The sequence below is a fragment of the Balaenoptera physalus genome (genome assembly GCF_965194825.1).
Source record: "Balaenoptera physalus genome assembly, chromosome: 18".
NCBI lineage: Eukaryota > Metazoa > Chordata > Mammalia > Artiodactyla > Balaenopteridae > Balaenoptera > Balaenoptera physalus.
The window spans coordinates 54105650-54131082 of record NC_138899.1 but is presented as its reverse complement, the minus strand read 5'-3'; positions in this window follow the sequence as shown (position 1 = coordinate 54131082).

Below are 25433 nucleotides of genomic sequence, written 5' to 3'. Positions count from 1 at the left end.
ATACACCTTCAAGTTTAGATAGATAAGTAGATAAATAGATGCACATATAAATATAGATGTATAGATATCCAGCTGGTAGAAACTACTAATTATCTGTCAATATCACATTTCTTTTTCATACTTTAGTAAAAAAATCTCCTGAGATTTAAATGGATACATGTCACCCAGCCAGAGACTATATTTTGCAGTCTTCTTCCAGCTGTATACAATCACATGTCCAAGTTCAGGTCAGTGCAAGATGAGCAGTTAGTTCCTTTAAAAAGGCCACTGACTCTCCACTTTCACATTTTTCCTTTTCTTACAGGCTGAAATGTGGGAATGGAAGGGGTCAGCCAGCTTTAACCAAGAACAAGAGGACAGCACAAAAGGATAGGGAGGAAAAACACATAGAAGTGATGGAGACCTGAATGATATCCTGGAGAAGCTGAGTTGCTCCTCTCCGTAGAACAGCTCAGCATTTTTTTTTAGAACTTGAAAGAAATATAATTTATTGAAAGGAAATTCATCTTTTACTTGTACAGTTTGATAAGCTTTGATAAATGCACAGTTATGCAGCTACCTTCAGAATGAACATTTAGAACACTCCAGATTTCTGGAACACTCCAGAAAGTCCCATTAGGTTCTTTTGCAGTGAATTCTTATCCTCAACCCCAACCCCTGGCAACAATTGATCTGCTTTATCACCATAGTTTGCCTTTTACAGAATTTTATATGAATATAATTATATATTACGTAACACGATATTTTTGAGATTTATCCACATTGTTTTGTGATAGTTTGTCCCCTTTTTCTTGTTGAGTAGATTGCATTTTATGAGTATATCACTTTTTAAAAAAAATCCATTCCCCAGTTGATGGACATATGGATTTTGTCCATTTAGGGGCTATCATGGCCAAATGCTCCATTTATTTTTGATAGATAACTAGGATAAATACATCGGTCAAACTGTAAGTATATGTTTACTTGTTAACAAACCATCAACTAGTTTTCCAAAGTGGTTGCATTATTTTGCATTTCCTATAGCCTCATATGAAGGCTTCAGTTTCTGCACATCTTTGCCAGTACTTTGTGTGTCAATATTTTCAGCTTTCGAGACTGGTTCAAGATGGTGGAGTAGAAGGACATGCACTTACTCCCTCTTGCGAGAGCACTGGAATCACAACTGACTGCTGCACAATCATTGACAGGAAGACACTGGAACTCACCAAAAAGATACCCCATATCCAAAAACAAAGGAGAAGTGACAGTGAGATAGTAGGAGGGGCACAATCATGATAAAATCAAATCCCATAACTGCTGGGTGGGTAACTCACAAACTGGAGAACAATTATACCACAGAAGTCCACCCACTGGAGTGAAGGTTCTGAGTCCCATGTCAGGCTTCCCAACCTGGGGGTCCAGCAATGGGAGGAGGAATTCCCAGGGAATCAAACTTTGAAGGCTAGCAGGATTTGATTGCAGGACTTCGACAGGAGTTGCAGAAACAGAGACTCCACTCTTGGAGGAACACACAAAGTAGGGTGCACATCAGGACAAAGGGGGAAGGAGAAGTGACCCCATATAAGACCTAACTACCTGCTAGTGTTGGAGGGTCTCCAGTTGAGGCAAGGGTAGCTGTGGCTCACTGCAGGGACAAGGACACTGGCAGCAAAAGTTCTGGGAAGTACTCCTTGGCATGAGCCCTCCTAGAGTCTGCCATTAGCCCCACCAAAGAGCCCAGGTATGCTCCAGTGTTGGGTTGCCTCAGTCCAAACAACCAACAATGAGGGAACTCAGCCCCAACCATCAGCAGACAAGTGGATTAGAGTTTTATTGAGCTCTGCTCACCAGAGCAACACCCAGCTCTACCTACCACCAGTCCTTCACATCAGGAAGCTTGTGTAAGTCTCTTAGATAGCCTCATTTACCAGAGGGCAGATAGCAGAAGCAAGAAGAACTACAATCCTGCAGCTTGTGGAATGAAAACCACATTCACAAAAAGATAGACAAAATGAAAAGGCAGAGGACTATGTACCAGATGAAGGAACAAGATAAAACCCCAGAAAAAGAATTAAATGAAGTGGAGATAGGCAACGTTCCAGAAAAAAGAATTCAGAATAATGATAGTGAAGATGATCCAGGATCTTGGAAAAAGAATGGAGGCAAAGATCGAGAAGATGCAAGAAATGTTTAACAAAGAAGTAGAAGAATGAAAGAACAAACACCTAGAAGAATTAAAGAACAAAAAAATAGAGATGAACAATACAGTAACTGAAATGAAAAATACACTAGAAGGAATCAATAGCAGAATAACTGAGGCAGAAGAATGGATAAGTGACCTGGAAGACAGAATGGTGGAATTCACTGCTGCATAATGGAATAAAGAAAAATGATTGAAAGGAAATGAAGACAGCCTAAGAGACCTCTGGGGCAACATTAAATGCACCAACATTCATATTACAGGGGTTCCAGAAGGAGAAGAGAGAGAGAAAGGACCTGAGAAAATATTTGAAGAGATTATTGACAAAAATTTCCCTAACATGGGAAAGGAAACAGCCACCCAAGTCCAGGAAGCACAGAGGGTCCCATACAGGATAAACCCAAGGAGAAACATGCTGAGACACATAGTAATAAAATTGGAAAAAATTAAAGACAAAGAAAAATTATTGAAAGCAGCAATGGAAAAGTGACAAATAGCATGCAAGGGAACGTCTATAAGGTTAAGAGCTGATTTCTCAGTGGAAACCCTACAAGCCAGAAGGGAGTGGCATAATATATTTAAAGTGATGAAAGGGAAGAACGTACAACCAAGATTACTCTACCCAGCTAGGATCTCATTCTGATTCGATGGAGAAATCAAAAGCTTTACAGACAAGCAAAAGCTAAGAGAATTCAGCACCACCAGACCAGCTCTACAACAAATGCTAAAGGAACTTCTTTAAATGGGAAACACAAGAGAAGAAAAGGACTTACAAAAACAAACACAAAAAAATTAAGAAAATGGTCATAGGAACATACATATCGATAATTACCTTAAATGTGAATGGATTAAATGCTCAAACCAAAGACACAGGCTTGTTGAATGGATACAAGAAAAGAACCATCTATATGCTGCCTACAAGAGACCCACTTCAGAACTAGGGACATATACAGACTGAAAGTGAAGGGATGGAAAAAGATATCCCATGCAAATGGAAATCAAAAGAAAGCTGGAATAGCAATACTCATATCAGATAAAATAAAGAATGTTACAAGAGACAAGGATCAATCCAAGAAGAAGATATAACAATTATAAATATATACGCACACAACATAGGAGAACCTGAATACATAAGGCAAATGCTGACAGCTATAAGACAGGAAACCGACAATAACACAATAATAGTGGGAGAATTTAACAACTCACTTACACCAGTGGACAGATCATCCAGAGAGAAAATTAATAAGGAAACAGAACCTTTAAATGACACAATAGACCAGATAGATTTTATTGATATTTATAGGAAATTCCATGTGAAACAGCAGATTACACTTTCTTCTCAAGTGCACAGAGAACATTCTCCAGCATAGTTCACTTCTTGGGTTACAAATCAAGCCTTGGTAAATTTAAGAAACTTTAAATCATATCAAGCATCTTTTCTGACCACAGTGCTATGAGATTAGAAATCAATTACAGTGAAAAAATCATAAAAACACAAACACATGGAGGCTAAACAATACGTTACTAAATAACCAAGAGATCACTGAAGAAATCAAAGAGGAAATCAAAAAATATCTAGAGACAAATGACAAGGAAAACACGATGATCCAAAACCTGTGAGATGCAGCAAAAGCAGTTCTAAGAGGAAAGTTTATAGCAATACAACCATTGGTCAAGAAACAAGAAAAATCTCAAATAAACAATCTAACTTTACACCTAAAGGAACTAGAGAAAGAAGAACAATCAAAACCCAAAGTTAGTAGAAGGAAAGAAGTCATAAAGATTAGAGCAGAAATAAATGAAATAGAAACAAAGAAGACAATAGCAAAGATCAATAAAATTAAAAGCTGGTTCTTTGAGAAGATAAACAAAATTGAGAAACATTTTTCCAGACCCATCAAGAAAAAGAGGGAGAGCACTCAAATCAATAAAATTAGAAATGAAAAAGGAGAAGTTACAATAGACAACACAGAAATACAAAGCATCATAAGACACTACTACAAGAAACTCTATGCCAATAAAATGGACAACCTGGAAGAAATGGACAAATTCTTAGAAAGGTATAACCTTCCAAGACTGAACCAGGAAGAAATAGAAAATATGAACAGACCAATCACAAGTAATGAAATTGAAACTGTGATTAAAAATCTTCCAACAAACAAAAGTCCATGACCATGTGGCATCACAGGTGAATTCTATCAAAAATTTAGAGAAGAGTTAACATCCATCCTTCTCAAACTGTTCCGAAAAATTGCAGAGGAAGGAACACTCCCAAACTTATTCTATGAAGCCACTATCACCCTGATACCAAAACCAGACAAAGATACTACGAAAAAAAAAATTACAGATCAATATCATTGATGAATATAGATGCAAAAATCCTCAACAAAACACTATCAAACAGAATCCAACAACACATTAAAAAGATGATACACCATGATCAAGTGGGATTTATCCCAGGGATGCAAGAATTCTTCAATACATGGAAATCAATCAATGTGATACACCATACTAACAGTTTGAAGGATAAAAACCATATGATCATCTCATTAGATGCAGAAAAATCTTTTAACAAAATTCAATACCTATTTTTGATAAAAACTCTCCAGAAAGTGGGCATAGAAAGAACTTACCTCAACATAATAAAGACCATATACGACAAGCCCATAGCAAACATCAATCTTAATGGTAAAAAACTGAAAGTATTTCCTCTAAGATCAGGAACAAGGATGTCAACTGTCGCCACTATTATTCATCATAGTTTTGGAAGTCTTAGCCACAGCAATCAGAGAAGAAAAAGGAATAAAAGGAATCTAAATTGGAAAAGAAGAAGTAAAACTGTTACTGTTTGAAGATGACATGATAATATGCATAGATCATCCTAAAGATTCCACCAGAAAACTACTAGAGATAATGAATGAATTTGGTAAAGTTGCAGAATATAAAATTAATGCACAGAAATCTCTTGTATTCCCATACACTGACAACGAACGATCAGAAAGAGAAATTAAGGAAATGACCTCATTCACCATTGCAACACAAAGAATAAAATACCTAGGAATAAAACTACTTAAGGTACCTACCTAAGGTACAGTATGGTACTGGCATGAAAACAGAAATATAGATCAATGGTACAGGATAGAATGCCCAGAGATAAACCCACGTACATATGGGCACTTAGTTTATGACAAAGGAGGCAAGAACATACAATGGAGAAAAGACAGCCTCTTCAATAAATGGTGCTCGGAAAACTGGATAGCTACATGTAAAAGAATGAAATTAAAACACTCCCTAAAACCATACACAAAAATAAACTCCAAATGGATTAAAAATTTAAATGTAAGACCAGACACTATAAAGCTCTTAGAGGAAAACATAGGAAAAACACTCTTTGACATAAACCACAACAAGATCTTTTTTGACCCACCTCCTAGAGTAATGGAAATAGAAACAAAAATAAACAAATGGGACATAATTAAACTTAAAAGCTTTTGCACAGCAAAGGAAACTATAAACAAGACAAAAAGACAACTCTCAGAATGGGAGAAAATATTTGCAAACAAATCAATGGACAAAGGATTAATCTTCAAAGTATATAAACAACTCATGTAGCTCAATATTTAGAAAAAAAAAAATCCCCATCAAAAAATGGGCAGAAGAACTAAATAGTGTCAAATAGACACATGCACCCGAATGTTCATTGCAGCACTATTTACAATAGCCAGGTCATGGAAGCAACCTAAATGCCCATCAACAGACGAATGGATAAAGAAGTTGTGGTACATATATACAATGGAATATTACTCAGCCATAAAAAGGAATGAAATTGAGTCATTTGTTGAGACGTGGATGGATCTAGAGACTGTCATACAGAGTGAAGTAAGTCAGAAAGAGAGAAACAAATATCATATATTAATGCATGTATGTGGAACCTAGAAAAATGGTACAGATGAGCCAGTTTGCAGGGCAGAAGTTGAGACACAGATGTAGAGAATGGACATATGGACACCAAGGGGGGAAAACTGCGGTGAGGTGGGGATGGTGGTGTGTTGAATTGGGCGATTGGGATTGACATGTATACACTGATGTGTATAAAATTGATGCCTAATAAGAACCTGCAGTATAAAAAAACAAACAAAACAACTAATACTAAACTTTCATTGGGTTATTTGTATGGAAATATGTTAATATAAATGTTTCAGACATTACATGAAATTTCTAAAAATCTTATATTTGTATTTGTATGGAAATATGTATGGAAATATGTTAATATAAATGTTTCAGACATTACATGAAATTTCTAAAAATCTTAAAAAAAAAAAAAAACAGAAAAAAAAAAAAAAAAAGAACTAAATAGACATTTCACCAAGGAAGACATACAGATGGACAAGAGGCACATAAAAAGCTGCTCAACATCACTAATTATTAGAGAAATGTAAATCAAAACTACAATGAGGTATCACTTCACACTGGTTAGAATGGGCATCATCAGAAAATCTGCAAACAACAAATGCTGGAGAGGGTGTGAAGAAAAGGGAACTGTCTTGCACTGTTGAGGGTAATATAAATTGATACAGCCACTATGGAGAACAGTATGGAGGTTCCTTAAAAAACTAAAAATAGGATTACCATATGACCCAGCAATCCCACTACTGGGCATATACTCAGAGAAAACCGTAATTCAAATAGACACATGCACCCCAATGCTCATTGCAGCACTATTTACAATAGCCAGGTCATGGAAGCAACCTAAGTGCCCATCAACAGATGAATGGATAAAGAAAATGTGGTACATTTATACAATGGAATATTACCCAGCCATAAAAAGGAACGAAATTGGGTCATTTTTAGAGATGTGGTTGGACCTAGAGACTGTCATACAGAGTGAAGCAAGTCAGAAAGAGAAAAATATCATATATTAATGCATATATGTGGAATCTAGAAAAATCATACAGATGAAGCAGTTTGCAAGGCAGCAATAGAAACACAGATTTAGAGAACAAATGTATGGACACCAAGGGGGGAAAGCGGGAGAGGTGAGGTGGTGGTATGGGATGAATTGGGAGGTTGGGATTGACATATATACACCAATATGAATAAAATAGATAACTAATAAGAGCTTGCTGTATAAAATAAAATTCAAAAAAAAAAAGAAAAAAAGAAGTCAATGTCCATGACACCTCATAATTAAATTTCTGAAAACTAAAGGCAAAGACAAGAATTGACAAGGGCCAGAGAGAAATAATGCATGGCTGATGGGGAAGACCAGTTAGAATGACATCAGATTTCTCATCTGAAACCATGGAGGCCAAAAGAAAGAGCCACTACATCTTTCAAGTTCTGAGATGAAAGGACTGTGAGATGTGAATTCTCCAGCTGGTGAACATGCCCTTCATGAATGGAGGAGGAACACAGACATTTTCAGATGAGGAAAACATAGAGAAATATCGCTAACAAACCCACCCTGTAAGAATTGCTAAAGGAATGTCTCTACAGAGAAAGGAAACAAAAGAAAGCTTTTGCTTCTTCTTCTTCCATGGAAAGATTAAGGGACTTAAATGAAAGTGAGGTTTCTACACTTCACATGAACTGCCAAAATGTTGATACCAGTAGGCTGTGTTAGTGAAATACATGTATGGTAATACCAAGAGCACTAGGAAAATAATACAAAGTGAGATACTCCAGAACACTGTAAATAAATCAGGAGGAATCTAAAGCTTTCACATATCTGATCTCTTAAAGATTCGTCATTAAAATAAATTATTAAGAAAAAGTGGCTCAATATTATGTAACAACCTAAATGGGAAAATAATTTGAAAAAGAATAGATACCTGTATATGTATAACTGAATCACTTTGCTGTACATCTGAAACTATCACAAAATTGCTAATCAAATATACTTCAATATAAAATAAAAAAATTAAAAAATAAAAATAAATTAAAAAAATATTTTCAGCTTTTTAAAAAAAATTTATTTACTTTAACTATTTTTGGCTGTGTTGGTTCCTCATTGCTGCACACGGGCTCTCTTCTAGTTGCGGCGAGCGGGGGCCACTCCTTGTTGCAGTGCGTGTGCCTCTTATTGCGGTGGCCTCTCTTTTTGCAGAGCACAGGCTCCAGGCATGCTGGCTTCAGCAGTTGTGGCACTAGGGCTCAGTAGTTGTGACTCGCAGGCTCTAGAGAGCAGGCTCAGTAGTTGTGGCAAATGGGCTCAGCTGCTCCATGGCATGTGGGATCTTTCCAGACCAGGGCTCGAACGCGTGTCCCATGCATAGGCAGGCAGACTCCCAACCACTGCGCTACCAAGGAAGTCCCTCAGCTTTCTTTTAAGCTATTCTTGTGAGTGTATAGTAATAACTCATTATGGTTTTAATTTACACTTTCCTAATGATTAATGATGCTGAGTGTTTTTAATGTGTTTTTTGTAATTTTAATATATTCGTTTATTAAATGTCCTTCAAATCTTTTGTCAGTTTTTAAATTATATTTGTATTCTTATTGAATTATAAGTTATAAGTGTTCCTTACATAAAGGACAAATCCTTTGTCATGTAAGGATATATATATATATATATCAGATAGATCTGACATATGACATAGATGATAGATAAATAGGTAGATATGAATATAGATATAGATTATGATGGCTTTGTGAAGTATTTTTTCCCAATATGAAGCTTGCCTTTTCAATTTTTAAAGTGTCCTTAAATAAGCAAAAGTTTTAATGAAGTCCTCATTAACCAGCTCTGCCTTTTATTAGGTAAAGAAATACAATACCTATCTTGTTAAAAACCTCCATTATTTTAGTCTCTGTTAAAGCAGCCAAATCAATAATCTAATTAATGTATACATATTAGTACACCAGAACACTACCAACTATCTACAATAAACATGTACTGTTTTTGGAAACAGAGAAGTATGAACATTTTTAAGATAAAGAGTCTTCATGTTCAAGAAAGCAACATAATTAAATATATAAACTCCAGTCCTCTCACAAACTCAAGTGGTTACAATAAAAACAACAGAAAAGGGGTGAAATTAATATCTGTTCTAGAAACTGGGAAAATACACTTTTTATACATTCAAAACATTGAGGAATGCAACACTATGTGTTGCGAGACTGAATTGTAAGAACAAATTTAAAAAAATATCCATTTTAGCAATAATTAAAGGACCACTTAAGAATCCCATTACTTTCTCTGTATTAATTCCCAGCTCAAGGGAAGCTGAGACTTGAAGCAGTATATTAGGATTGTATGAAAATAATCTGTACCTATTGTATAGCACAGGGAGCTCTACTCAATACTCTGTAATGGCCTATATGGGAAAAGAATCTAAAAATGAGTGGATATATGTGTATGTATAACTGATTCACTTTGCTGTACACCTAAAACTAACGCAACATTGTAAATCAACTATACTCCAATAAAAATTATTAAAAAAAGAGATACCCAGCAAATTCTGAAAATACTTTATGTTATTGATATTTAGATTCTCATTGTAAACACTCCTTCATTTTCAAATACTGATTTCATAAATATTGAATGTGATTATTTTTCATCTTATTCCTTGAGGAGAGTAATGTAAGGATTATGTTATATTATACCTATGCTTGAAAACTGTATTAAATATTTATATAATAAAAAAAAAGATTATGTGAGCAACTCTGGACATTTTTGCACATGTTGGAACTACATAGACCAAAAATTTCAAAGTTGACCTAACCCATTTCCCATTTACTGCAGAAAGTGGGCCAAAAATTAACAGATACATGCCTGCTGCTGATTCAGTAGAAGATTAATCCTACCACTTAGAGAATGTGATCATTAAATCACCTTATTGTAGTTAATGGAATAAAATGAAAGGAAGAGCTAGAGAGTGAAGAAGGGAGGGTGAGAATGAAATAAAATCAAACAGACAAATGTTTTCTTAATGCTGTAGAATTCTTCTGCCCAAAGTGCAAGCAGGCCTAATTTGGCAAAGTTGAACCCACAAACATCTTTGATAGAACCTGTCTCAATTTTAAAAATTGAAGTATATTTGATGTACAATATTATGTTAGTTTCAGGTGTACAACTTAGTGATTCAACATTTAAAATACATTATGAAATGATCGCCATGATAAGTCTAATAAACCATCATTACAGTGTTATTGACTCTATTCCTTATGCTGTATATTACCTCCCTGTGACTTAATTATTTTATAACTGGAAGTCTGTACTTCTTAATCCCCTTCACCTATTTCACCCAACCCCTCACCCCATCTCAATTTTTAAAGCTGAAATAAAAATTCGTTTAAAAAAAGAAAAGAGGAATTAAGCTAAAAATGTAGAAGAAACATACCCTAAAGAAAAGTTTAGAAAATACCCCATATCTTAGTACCAAACAAACAGATGTCCTCAAACTCTGCAGTCTCTTCCAACCCTGCAGAATTTGCTACTGTTGACTGTTTTACTTTATGAAGCCTTTCCTCCAGACTAGAAAGATGCCATCCTTCCCTAGTTAACTCCTCTTAGAACATGCATTCTATCCTTCACTTCATTTGTTAGCTCTTTACGTTACTACTTTTCCATCCCTCTCATTAGATATAGTGTCATCACTCTCCACTGGTGATAATATCCATACCCATGCTTTAAAATATTATCTTTATGACCATGAAATCTACCAGTAACTTCTGGGAAATTGTTAAACATTTTATGGACATCTCCATAGGATGGTTATTAGGCATGTCCACAGCAATCTGTGAAAAAAATATCCAGTATCTTCTTGCTTCCAGGTGTTTTGCAAAGGATTTACTTAATGAATCTTTGATAACAGTCAAACTTGTTTTTCCCCTCACTGCAATACACTGGGGACATTGGCCTTACATACACCTTAAATACATCCTGTTTTCTATTCCCACTAACACCAGCATCAAGGAATCCAAAATTGCCCTGCCTCTAATTCCTTCCATCTAATGTGCACCCTGGTCTTAGCTTATTAATTTGTCCATAACTGCTTCTCCTTCAGTCCATCCCGGATGATACTATTAGACTGGTCTTATGATACCACAATGAAGATTACATGACACTCATGTTGAAAAACATTTGAAGACTCCTTACAGCCTGTAAAATTAAATTCAGTTTATTCATTGTTTAAACATCTTTTTCATGATGCTTATGGAAACATTTTCCTTTTCTGAGTCCTGTGATGCCACATATTATTGTTTATTCTACTACATTCTACTACATTAGTATTCATTCTCTATCTTTTTCTCCTTACATGCTCTCTCCAGATCACCTCCATTATTCACATGACATCTAAGTTATCATATGCTGAGTTCCAAATATATATCTCTAGCTTAATATCTCTAGAAAGCATACATTAAATTCCCTACTTGTCAATTCTATGTCACTCTCTTCTATCTCAGAACTCACTTGTCCAAAAGAGCATTTTTCTTAACCTCTGACATCTGTACCTCTACACAGGTGTTTCTCTTCATAGTAAATAATGCCATTTTCCCATTTGCTGAAATGAGAAATCCACATTTATTATCTATTTCATTCTTCTATCGAGCCTCTGAACCCAATTCATCAGCAAATTTATATTCATATAACAATTAGCTTTAGATTATTGCCTCTCCTTGCTTGAACTATGGCTTCTTTCTAACTAGTCTCTATATTTTAATTCTTTCCACCCTCCAAACTATTCTTTGAAATAAAATTCAAATTCCGCAACATAATTTTAGAAGCCCTGCAGGATCTTGGTTCTGCTTACCTCTTCTGCCTCATCTCCTGCTGTTCTTACCAGCTGCTCTAATCCCCTTCACTATACCATGCTTTCACCAGATTCAGGACTTTGCACATACATTTACTTCCATTTTACCCATAATCCCAAGATAAGCCTTTCTCTTCTTTCAACTCTCACCAAAAGTATCTCATTATCAGAGAAATCTTCCCTGAAGACCAAAACATGATAGGCAACCTTTTCTTTTACCTGTTTTAAACCCTAATTTGTTCTCTTTTCAAGCGTTATCACAATTTATAATTATTTAATGTATTTATGTTCTTACTTGTTCTATTATCCCAACTGTGTATAAACTCCCTGAATGCATGCATTTGGTCAGCCTGGAAGTCTAGGCCTGGGAGCTAATACAGTACATGGCGTATGGTGGATAGCTGAATACATCTAATGAATGGATAAATAAACTCTATGCATCATCTCCCTTGTCTACTTGATAATTTTTAGAATAGCTAAAAATATTTTACTTCTAGTGTTTTGGTTTTACTCTTTTTTCCTTTGAAATCCCATTTTACTTTTAAAGCTCCAAAGTAATGAAGCTTTCCTGAAATGTCACTATCCCTTTCCAAAAACAGCTAATTAACCAACCAGTTATGAAAGCAAGATTTTCAATAAATAGACTGTAATTTATTTCTCTATGAAATATCACAGTATTAGTGGAAAGGGGTTTTTTCCTAAAGAATTCTCATGATACATTACTGTGGATATAGAAATTGTGTTTCCTAAAAATATCCTTTATTTTAAATACCAGAGTGCTATATTGTTCAACATTGAATGCTGAAGAGGTGTTTTTGATATATCTAGAAACATTTGTATTAAAAATATTCACCTTTTAAATGTTAACTACTAGTTAATAGGTATGTTGGCTGTGAGTGAGGCATGCAGTACATTCCAAAGACTCAAGATTTAATATTATTGTTAAAGCAGCAATAGAAAACATGAATAATTATGCTTTATAAGCAGCAACAGAAAACATGAATAATTATGCTTCTTATGTTTTTCAGGAGTATATGTAAAAGCATAATTTAGAGTCATTAGAGAGTCTAAACTGAAAAAACCCTGTTCCTGCATGATTCCTGGAGTTAAATCCATGGTAATTGCAAGTGGGTGGATGGATGTTATGCTTGGGTGGGTTTTATCTTTTTAAGGGACTGGAGTTAGAAATGATTCCAGAATACATAGCCATCAATAAGTACCTGCTCAATTGTTTCCTGCCTTTACTGCAATCCAGTATAACATAAACCTTGAAAGTGATAGGTATCCTGATTTGAGGTTAACTTAAACCATAAACATTATTATCAATATAAAGAAAAAAATCACTCTTTTCCTGTGATGTAAACATGTTTTTCTTTTATTGTTTTTCTGAAAAAATGGGGCCACTCTATGACCTTTAACTACAGAGAATGGGCGGATTTAATTCATGAAATAGTGTGTTGCTTAAACACACAGACCTCGTGAAAGCCCTTTCTTATAGACATGACAACTTGTTTTGGAGACAGAGCTAAGAAATCTTTGCCATATAAATTATTATTTTACTGGGATTTGCATGGAGGCTTAGTTGAGGGCAATATATTTTTAGCTCTTCATACACAAAAATATCCTAGCCAGCTGTCATGGTAAACTAAAATTTTTGAGGGATGCCATAAGTCAAAGAAACATCACCACTATTTTATGAAGTAATATTAGGCAATGTCTGCATAAAAAAGCAGGACATACTAAAAAGGCCTTGCCTGTGATCTCAGAATGCAGATTGTTTCTCATACGTGCACATCTAATAACTACAATCTTTCATTACATGAGGTAAAATAAATCCATGGTTCAATAATTTGGCCCCCAAATCTGGCTTAAGTCTTAACTATCTCTAATTTGCAAGTCCACTATTTGATTTAATTGCATGTTACTTTATCTTATTCTGTTTACTCATTAGGACATTCTTTCTTGATTGCATGTAGTGACTACTAATTATATGTAACCTGTTGACCTCTAGTCTTAAATTCTTCACTAGTGTTAGATTTTTATATCTAGATTTTTAATAATCATTAACTCTTTTACCCTTTATTTTTTGTTTTGTTTATAAGCATCACTAGAAAACATGAAAATTATTATTCTCATGTTTTCCGTGAGTGTATTTAAAAGCATAATCTAGAATTGTTAAAGAGCCTAGGCTGAAAGAAATATAACAAATATGCTGCTTCTATTTTGTTACAGTTGGGCAAGGTAATTATTCTCTAGCTCTGTTTCTTCTGTAAATGTGTTCTAAGTGTCAGAATTCGATATCTGTCTGTCTAGGTCACACCTATGGTTGTAGGCTAAGTGAGAAACCAAATGTGAAAGAAATCCAAATATTCAGCACAAAAGATGAAACTGTAATATTTGAAAGAACCCATAAGAGAAGTAGCTTTTCTGATACTCTTTATTGATTTATATAGTTCTGATGTTATCATTTTTATAATATCCTCATTTTTGTTTAGACCTTCCATACTCTTTGGTAAATTTGCTTTGGGGGATTTATCAATATTACCTTTTATAATCATAGCCAGCTTTGTGTGCCTTGACAATCTTCCCAAACCTCTTCACTCCATTTTGGTCAAGGCTGCTACAACATCAGATATATTGCTTTTCTAGAGCAATCTGTCTTCCATCTCTAGTTTTGAGAATCAATTTGTTAATCTAGTGCAAGAAAGAGATGGCTTCCTGAAAGAAGAATGTGCAGAGGTAGAACATCTCTGGGAGGAGAGGGCAAGGACCTTGAGTTTCACGGATGCACAGGGAGGACATAGAGTAGTTGTAGGAGCATCACACAACCAGGTCACTCATCAGCTGAACATGGAGTTGGGGGCTCAAGGGATGGCACAGGAGAAAGATGTGAGAACTCATGGTTTTGCCTCCACTTACAGGGGTCTGGAATTTAAAGCCCAGTCATTTAAACAATGTACAGAATACTAAATACTTAGATTTTACACAAGGCAGAATTGAAAGAAATACAAACACAACATTTGAATTTAGACCTAGTTTTAAATTCTATTATAACTTCCTGATTGGCAAAGGACCCTCAGTTTACTAATTTTTAAAACATAGATAATAGTTCTCCACAAGGCTACTGGTGACATTGAGGTGATAGTATTTAACTGCTTTGCATCAATAGAGCAGCAAGAAAGCTCTTATGAAAATGTCTCCATTATCATTTGGATGTAGAAAGAATGCTCCGTTTGGTATTGGATATCTTCCCTGAGTTAAAGTGTGATGTGGATGCTCCCTGTTTTCTGCGTCCACCCCGGCCCGAGGCTATTGTACTAGAAAGAGCTTCATATTGAGGAATATTTAGTAAAAAAAAAAAAAAAACCAGTAAGATATTATTTTTACTTTGCAACATATTCTTCTGAATATTCCACATGTAAAAATAACAGTAAAATACAGAAGAGAGGGAGTTGGGTCTTTGTCAACTTTGGATTTTCTATCAGTTAGTGTCAAAATAAGAAACAGAGGGCACACGGGAAAGAAGAGTGTTACTTACAAAGAAACCACACAGGATAGTGCTGTAATCTGAGGCTAGTAGTGGAGAGCTATTAACACATATAGTCCTGAAAGAATTCCAGCTCTATGACATTATGGAAAAGGCAAAACTATGGAGATAATAAAAAGATCAGTGGTTGTCAAGGGTTAAGGAGGACAGAGAGATAAGAAGGGGTACTTAGAGGATATTTAGGGTGGTGAAACTGTTCTATATGATACGACAATGGTGGACATATGTCATTCTACACTTTTCCAAGCCCATAGAAGGTACAATGAGTGACCCTAATGTCAACTATGGACTTTGTATGATAATGATGGCCAAAGTAGTTTCATCAATTTTAATAAATGTACTACTCAGGTGAAGGACATTGACGGTGAAGTCAGTAACTTGTGTGATGGCAGAAGGTATGCTGAAACTCCCTGTTCTTTATGCTCATATTTGTTGTGAACCTAAACTGCTCTAAAAAATAAAGTCTATTAAAGTAAAATTACAGTAATCTTACTCTCTTCCTTTCCTCCAATCTCTTGCCTGGTTACTTATGGGCTAAAACAACTGGAATCCATTAGTGTACAAGAGCCTTGTTGAAATACACTACGTAGTCCAGCCAATTAGACGGGAGGTAGAGGAGGGAGAGTAAATCCTTTGAGGCATAAAATGGAGATGTCTAGCAAGGACTTCTTATGAATGTTGCAACTGTTACAAAAATTCCTGACAGTGTTTTCAAAACAGCATTCTTTATTATCAACGAGTTAGAGCATTGCATTAAAATTTGTTGGGAAAACTCAATATGTGTTAAGTGCCCTTGACAACACTGGTTACAGAAAAAAAAATCTATGGAAAACACCATTGGATCATATGTAGCATAGTCAAATATAGCACATAATTATAAAAAAAAACTATTAATATATATAATAGCATATTAGGTAGATTTCCAATAAATATTAGGATGATTATTAATGTGTGGATGAAACAGAATATTCTAGAGAAGAGCACAAGTAAAATAAATATTAGTAACAGTGTCCCAAGATGAACTTATTATTCTTAAAGCAGTATAAGAGAGTGACTAGCAACTTGGATGTGACATACACACCTGGGTATAAAACACATCTGTGATAATTTCTAGCTAGATAATTCAGATAACTTGTTTTTCATCTAAAAAAAACCCATAATAATAATAACATCTACCTCAGAGATATCATGGTGGAATTTAAAATAGATAATGTATATAAAATATTTAACCCACTGCAATGGTCATAGAAATCATTCAATAAATATTGACCATAATACGACTACCACTGAAATTATTATTAATATTAACATTAGAATTTTTTTTTATAAATTGTAGTACTACTGATTTTTTAAAATGCTTATTCATTTCTGCATTATAACATTTGATATAGTTGTAAAACCGTCCTGTGTTTATCTTCCCAAGTATTTTGTTTAGTAAATAACTTATGAGAAGAGCACATTTTGTGTCTTTTAAAGCTACTATTGGCCAGTCTGCACCTAGGGGAAGCCAATCTTTATTATCTGTTTTATCACATGCAAGGGAAACATTGCTACTAAAACCTTTATATTGCTGCCAGGATATTGGCACTGCAATGAGAATAGCAGAGAAAGTGCTTAATCGAGGGTCATCTACTCAAATCATATTCGCAGTGTGGAATTTATTGCTAAAGAGAGAACCAAAGACAAACAAAGAATTTGACATTTGAGAACCAATATCAAAGCATAAAATATAAAAATTCTGTAGCTTTGGGACTCAAAATTATCTGGAACTTGAGCAGTAGCCATTAAAATACTTTAATTATTTCAATATGATACAAACATTTCAATTAATATTAGTTTTTGACTATGACACCATTTCAAAATAATAACAACCTCAAACATTATACAAATCCTCAGAGTCGTTTTATTATCATTAATAACAAAGATCAATCATAAAATATTCATAATACAAGCACCAGGTAATTGATTTCGCACCCTTCTTAAATAACAATCTAGAGATTGTACACAATTGTCATTCATTCCAACTTTCTTGGGGACAATTAAGCCCCATGGATGTCTGTGTTGCAGGGATACATGCACATATTTTTTACTGAAACTGCTTGTAGTGGAAAACGCCAAGTGAGAAAATAGCCATATCTGTAACAGTGTTTTTGAAAGAATAGGAGTTATCCGGCTAGGAAGCAAATAACTAAATAAGCAATATCTTTTGTGCCATTTTTTTTCTCTAGGACCTAATAGAAGAGGTATTTACCAAACTTGTTAAATTGATGTTAAATGTGGAGTGATATATCCCGTTATTTAAACTAGACTATAAGAAATGCTCAACATTTAGATACGGTGTGTTCCAGATCCTGAACAAAGGGAAAATTCTTAAATGATGTATATATGTACAGAAAAAGTCTAATTAGTGAACTAAACAACTAGGAAAGACATTCCCATGAAAAAAGAAAAAAAAACAAGATATTCAGTCATATATGGATTGAAACTGCAAACCTCGCTCCTTGAAGTTTTGACAGGGTGAGATGACAAGGACATTGAGAAGATATGAAATTTTAAATTGTGAAACTGAAAATAGGAAGAAATTTCTCCAAGCTCATGATTCTTTTGCAGAAGTAGGAAAACAAAATGGTGAGAATTACTGGGGTAATTACAAACAAAGATGTATATGATAGTTTCAAACACTTTACATCTGTTCTTCTCTCACATTTTATTACATTTGTGGATTTTATTAAATATTTTATTTGTATAGGGATTTTAGAATTTATCACAAACTTGGAATAATGAACAGATGTGCTGAATTCATAGATCGATGCAGTATAATATTACATGAAGCATTCTAAATTGTAGAGGGGAGAAAGTGTTTCTAGAAATACTTATAAGTCATATATAATTTCAATGAAGTAATGGAGAAAGGGCATCAATTTGTCTTTAGGGTTAATGATTTGATTTTGGGGAAATAAATATACCACTGGACACTGATTTTAGTGAATCCTCTAAGTATGTGTCAAGATGCAAGAGAGAGATGGATTCATTTTCAGGTGTAAAGAAATAGCCTCACAAGAAAGAGAGGAAATTCTAATAGCAGAATTGGATCTAAGTATTTGCCAGTTATGCTGTTGGATTAAAGGAATATCTCAGAGGAAAAAGCTCCTACTTGTCTATTTCTGTTTTTGTTTTCTGTCTCACGTTTTAGAGATCTGATGAGAAGAGATCTTCTTTACCGTGGGGAACAATTCACTTACTCCAGTGAGATTGAAAATATGTCCATTTAGCCTAGGTGGGGATACCACAATCTATAGTAAAAAAATGGATTGTGTTGATACTGAAGACCTCTGCTGTATGTAAATAGAAAAACCTTTTCATTGCTGAGAGGTCGACTGGAAATCATAAACCTGTGATTAAAAATATTAGAATGTTTAAATCTATTAAGTAATATGTGTTTGCTTTTCTGAAAGGGGATTTTGACTAATATCACGGTTCAGAGAACATTTGTTTTCAAGGTAAGTGTGTTTCATATAATTTTATATCTTAAAAACACAGTGAAAATGGTTTTCAAGTGGGATCTATTCTTGCTTATGAGTTCTAAAACAAAAGACATTTGTCCAGATTCTTGGTGGATTATGACAGAGTGATAAGTTTGGAATAAAATTTGTGCAGCTGGGAACATCCATGAAACTGGGAATTCCCTGTTTCCCAATAGCGAGATTACCTTAATGCCCTTTAATTTTCTATTAACATGATACTTGTGACACATTTGTTACCTGACCTGTAGAGCTGCTAATCAGGAAAAAACACCCAGAAATTAATAACATACAAAACAAAAAGGAATAAGATATTTCTCTGATTGCAAAAATATATCTAAAGATTAGTTCCGAGTTTTGCATGAGCTATCATTCCTATAGCCAGGAAATGCCAGAAAGTGTTAGATGGAATAACATATCAGAAATAAGCTGTTTTTTAAAGGTTTTAAAAATTGGAAAGTTATCTAGCAAATCCTAAAAGTCAAAAGGTTAAAGAACCCTAGGATTGGGCTGAGGTGAAGTTAAATACAGCAGTCAAGTGGAAGGAGAAATCAAGCTTCCCTTATGCTTCTCTTTCCTTCCCTGTAGGTTGTTTCCAGGAAAGGACATAGGGAGAGAATGCTTCTAGTGTTGAATTCTGATGTATAATTTATCAAATCCACAGGGTAACTCAGTCAATGGTTTTTATGTTTTTTCCTTTATGCAAGATTGCACTGTGCATTTTGCTTAGTCTGTTAAATGGATAGGAAGAACTGAAGGCAAAAATGTTATATTGAATTTTCACTTAGAGTCACCAGAAACCTAAAGGTTTCAATTAGTCGAGTTTTCATTTTGTAGGGCAACATTCTGCCCTGAAGTTTTATCCTTACCCTATGCTTCCTTTGACATTGTTCTTAAAGTAGGCAACATTATTTTAAATCATTTCCTTTCCTATTATAACTTACACATTCGTAAAATAAATCCAACGAGTAAATTGTTTTCTTTCCATTCTACTTGTAGCAATGCATGAAAAACAAATGAAAGGAAGAATTTTGTAGTTTCTGTGCTTAAAGAACTTTAAATATAATTAGAAAATAAAAGAAAAAAATCACCAGCCAAAAATATTCTGAAGTGGGGAACAACATTTCTTGAAGCAAATAGTAGGTTCTGTAACAAGTGTTGTGATGTTTTCTAAAGAAGAATCTATTACTCATGTTGAGGGAGCACTAGAGAAAAGCTCTCGAAAGCAATACAAGGGAGTTTGAATTTTGCCTCAAGGATTGTCTTTTTTTTTTTTTTTTTTTTGGCCTTCAGCTTGTGGGATCTTAGTTCCCTGATCAGAGATTGATCCCAGGCCATAAGAGTGAGAGCACCAAGTCCTAACCACTGGACCGCCAGGGAGCTCCCAAGGATTGCCTCTTTGGGGAGACTTACCTGCATGTACTATGAAGGAGATCAGAAGACCATATTATATTTTCTTCCTAATAGTTCATGACCAGAATTAAGACATGAAATACAGATTAGCAAATATTACCTATTTTTGTATTAGTCTATGTGAGTGGATATGCAACAGAATTTACTATAGATTATTAATGCAACTAGCTCCATGAGTGTAATACTTAATAAAATTATTACAGTGTGGCAGATTTTGAAATAAAAGCACAAAAAAGGCTTTTTTGTGGGAGGATGGTAGCAGTGGTCTTTCCCTAAGTATATGTTCAGAGGAGATGAGATTTTGCATAGACTTCATAGTTTATTACCTAAACACATAATTTAAAATTTTCTTTATTTATATTTACCTATATAGTACCTAAAACAAACATTTGTAATGTGTTGTACCATCTGACACAAAAAAGTTAAGACACTGGCAGTACTAGCTGCAACTATTTAGGATAAAATTTTCATAAATCAAATAAAAATAATGTTATTATGTAGGAGTTTAAAGAGGCTAGAATGAAAAATAGTAAAAAAGGAATTACGGTTTCATATGTTTTGCAAATAGGAAGTTCATGAGTTTTGAATACATGAGAAGGTGATTGAAAAGAAAGGGAATCCTAGAGAATTAAGGAATAAAAAGGCAATTACAACAATAGATAACCTTTTGAACAATAGGCAAAGCCATATGAGTAAAATGGATTCTTATGAATAGCAATTGGATTTGAGAATTTCTCCATTTCTCACTGAATACGGGCTTCTACTGAGTAAGGCAGTTAGCACAAAGCCATCCACCATTCTCCCTGCTTGTAAGAGAAAGTATAAAGAACAAAACGATTGATAGATTCATTAACACTCCCTAATTTATTCAAATAAAGTTAAGGTACATTCAGGGGACTCTGGCCTGTAAATAGATTTTTGTTAGACTTCAGGAACAACTTATCTGAAATAGCCATTTGACTGTTTTACAGAAATGAATCTGGGCCTGCTTCATCTCTAATGTGCATATTGGGTAGATCTGCCATGATAATGGAGTGTAGGAAGGGGTAAAAGTACAGCCATTTATGTGGCTGAATTTTATTTTTTTAGAGAAAGGAAAATCAAATTGTATATAGTGAGAAATAGAACGACATATTCTAGTATTTGCTAATGTGAGATCTATAGGATGGGGATTTTGAACAAGTTTGTTAGCACATAAGATCCTTTTAAATATCAGAGGATTACCTAAGGACCTTTAAAATATGTTGAAGCTGTTAATTTATTGACTTTCCAATGGACTCCATGGTCATACTATATTCATAAAATATTTGAAACAATGGGATTCAGGTTCAACTATTACTATCCTCTAACAATTCATGCCATTTAACATTTTTGAATATCCTCATTGGAATAATTCCCTGTTTACTTTAAGTGGCTACTGTAAGAACTAAATAAAATTATATATATTAGTTTGAAAATGTAAAAATATTAAATAGTAACAATTAATGTTCCTAAAATGTTATCAGTATTTTTTCTTACCAGCCTAACTAGCTCTCACTTTACAAACAACGGTGTACCAATGAGTATTCAGGAAAAAAAAATACATTTTATTGATGTGTGTATGTGGCGTGATATTTTTTTAAGATTAAATATCAGTGAATTTAATTTCTGGATGTATTAGTAGATTACAGATGAGTAGAAAACAAAAGAACTATGTGTATAACTTTCTTCAAAGACACATTTTGTGATTTATCTTTCTTTATATATGCAGCTTTAGCTAATTAATGTTTTTAATAACGTTTCATTTTAGAATGATTTTAGTATTATAGAAAAGTTGCAAAGATAGTACGGATAGTTCCTATATATTAGGATTCTCCAGAGGAGCAGAAGCAATAGGAGGTGTGTGTGTGGGGGTGGGGGGTGGGGGGGTGTATCTTCCTAACAGGAATATCTCCTCACTTTCTCATTGTGAGGTAGGAACTGATGCCACTGGGAAGCACATATCCCTGACCAATAACAAATTTTTTGTTTTCTTTGTAAGAGGGGATATGTTGGGGAGGGACATGCACACAATATGAAATATGAAATGCATTACAGCTGCAGTGTGGAGCAGCCACTGTGAGTTTCTATGTTTGCTGGAAAGAAGGGAGGGCTAGCAGCAGATTCAGTCACAGAATGGGGATTGTGGTGGACACAGGAGGAGCTCATTTCCTCTGCACATCTTGGCTATTAGATCTGTGTGTGTGTGTGTGAAAAAGAAGAAAAAAGAGTCAGTGCTCACTGATTTAAATATTATTATTATTATTTTTTTACTTTCCAATGGAAGCTGAGGGGATTGGAGAAGCAAGTCAGGGCAGGCCCAGAGTCTTCCCTGGCATCACAGCCCACCAGTGCCACACTACAGCCCCAAGTGAGAACTACAAGCATGGCTGGCCCAAAGGATGGGTCGGGGAAGGGGGATAGGACAGGGGCTGGAAGAGGGGCTCCAGGCTCATCACGGCACAGGCATTACTTCACATAGTGTTGGTGAAGCCTGAACCAGGGTGTCACCCGGTCAGCACAATGACCACATCTCCCTTCTTGAAGAGATATTTATGATAGACATATATATATATATATATATACATACATATATATGTGTATATATATATGAGACTTATTCTAATAAGAAATTGACTCACACAGTAATGGAGAGTAAGTCCTATGCTATTCAGTGTGTAAGCCAGAAACCCAAGAAAGCCTATGACACTGTCCCAGTCTGAAGGTCCATTGGCTCTAGACCCATGATGAGCCTATATTAGAGTTTAAATTAGAAGACAGGAGAAAACTGATGTCTCAGCTCAAAGGAGGTCAGGCAGAAGGGATTCCCTCTCACTCATGGGAGTGTTACCCTTTCTGTTCTATTCAGGCCTTCAACTGATCTAATGGGGTCCATCCAGATTAGGGAGACCAACCTGCTTTACTTAGTCTACTAATTCAAATATTAAGCTCATTCAGAAACATCCTCACAGACACGCCCAGAATAATGTTTGACCACATGTCTGGGCACCCTGTAGTTCAGTCATGTTGACCCATAAAATTAACCACCCCAGCTCCCATACCCCGTTATCCATTTTCCCCTAATGTTAACAATTTACTTTACCACAGAATATTTATCAAAACCAAGAAACCTACATAGGAACATTACCATTAACTAAACTTCATACTTTATTTGAATTTTGCCATTTTTCCCATTAATGCTTTTTTTTATTGTTCCAGGATCCAGTCCAGGACACTGCATTGCATTTAAAGTTAATTCATTTCAATCGTGTAATGTATTTTATTGTAGGATTATGCACAATTTATTTGTTCATTCTCCTAAAGGTGGTAATTATTTACAAATTTCTACTCTTGAAAATATAACTATCCAATGAAATCAGCTGAACTCAATTAGAGGCATTCATGAAGCAACCCTACTCTTTCTCCCATTGTCTCTTCAATAGGTCCTGGGAAAAAAATCTGACTCATTCCACAGCATTTTGTGTCAGTCTTAAAACCAGTCTCCTTTTATTTTTTTCAGCCTTACTGATGTATAATCGACAAAGAAAATTGTAAGATATTTAGAGTGTACACTGTGATGATCTGATGTACATATACATTGTGAAAGAATTCTCCCCCATTGAGTTAATTAACACATCCATCACCTCACTTATTTACCTTTTGTGTTTTGTTTTGGTGAGAACATATAAGTTTCACTCTCTTAGGAAATTTTCAAAATACAATATAGCCTTAGCAGTCTCTTATTAATAACTAAAATGTGTAATGTGATATGGTCATAAAAGACTTGAATATTTTTCACATTAAATAGACTCTTTTTCCTCCATCTGGGGTTGGTTTCTGGCTTGCAAGTGTGCCATGGAGAGTGGAGCTTGGTTAGGAGATGTCATTAGAAGTGGATTTTTAATCCTTGAAGACTGGGCAGGATGAATGGAGTTTAAAATAAAGATACATTTAAAAAAATTATCCCAAACTTGGAAATAAGGTTAAAAATTGGGCAATATGTCACTTTAAGGTCATATGAGGACACTGTTTAACAGGCCCATCTGAGGATTATCCAGAGAACTGTACTTTATCCAATTCACTTCAAACAAAGTCCCAGATTAGCGAAGTTACATGTTAAATTGTATATTTTTGTCCAAGAGAGATGCAGACACTTTCTTTCTGATAGAAAAGATAACCCTCCAAATTACTGGTTTTTGTTCCATAAGAAATCAACAAATTTTGTAAGTAACCAGTCTTATTCAGTATTCATTTATTATATTGTCTACAAACCTCAAGTCCTCAAATGATCTTTGAACTGGTTATACTGTCTTAACGGTTTCCTTCTAAATTCTTTTTCTTTGACACGTGTTCATTTTGTATTTATTTGAGCCATATGTTTAACCTTTTTGAAAATCAGTCTTTAACAGACAAAAGGATTCTGCTTTACATATTGGGTGATATTTAATCTGGCTTCTGTTCCCTCTGGGAAATGCAGATGCATAGTTGCTAGCTGCTCTTTTTCAGTATGCTTTTTTGTATTTTCAGATTCTTTTGCAGTAACTTCTGACTGAAGCCCCTTGGCAAATGATGCCTGTTTTCTGGAAGGCTGCTTTACACTCCTTTCTTTACTGATGGGTCTACAGACCATTGATGTCTGGAATTCCACTTTTATTGGCATTTCACTTCCTCTGTAAATTCGAGTGACCCTCCACGCATCCTTTTACCACCATTAATAAGTACAGCTTGCTCTGAATGCGATCAACTAGAAAGACTGTTTCAACAACAGCCTTTCTTCTTTATCCTTCTCTAAATGATAACCAGGCACCAGGCTCTATGATTGCCAAACCTGAAAGAACGCTTTTTCAGCTGTCTAGGTGGTTGGCCTGAAAACTCCTCACTTAACTTGAGATATGAGGAAGAAGTATTTTCACTTTCTATTTTTCTTCCCCAAGTGGGAACTCATTATATCAGCACCCTCTCTTTCTCTGAAGAAATCTTCTCCTCTGTCTCTTTAATAT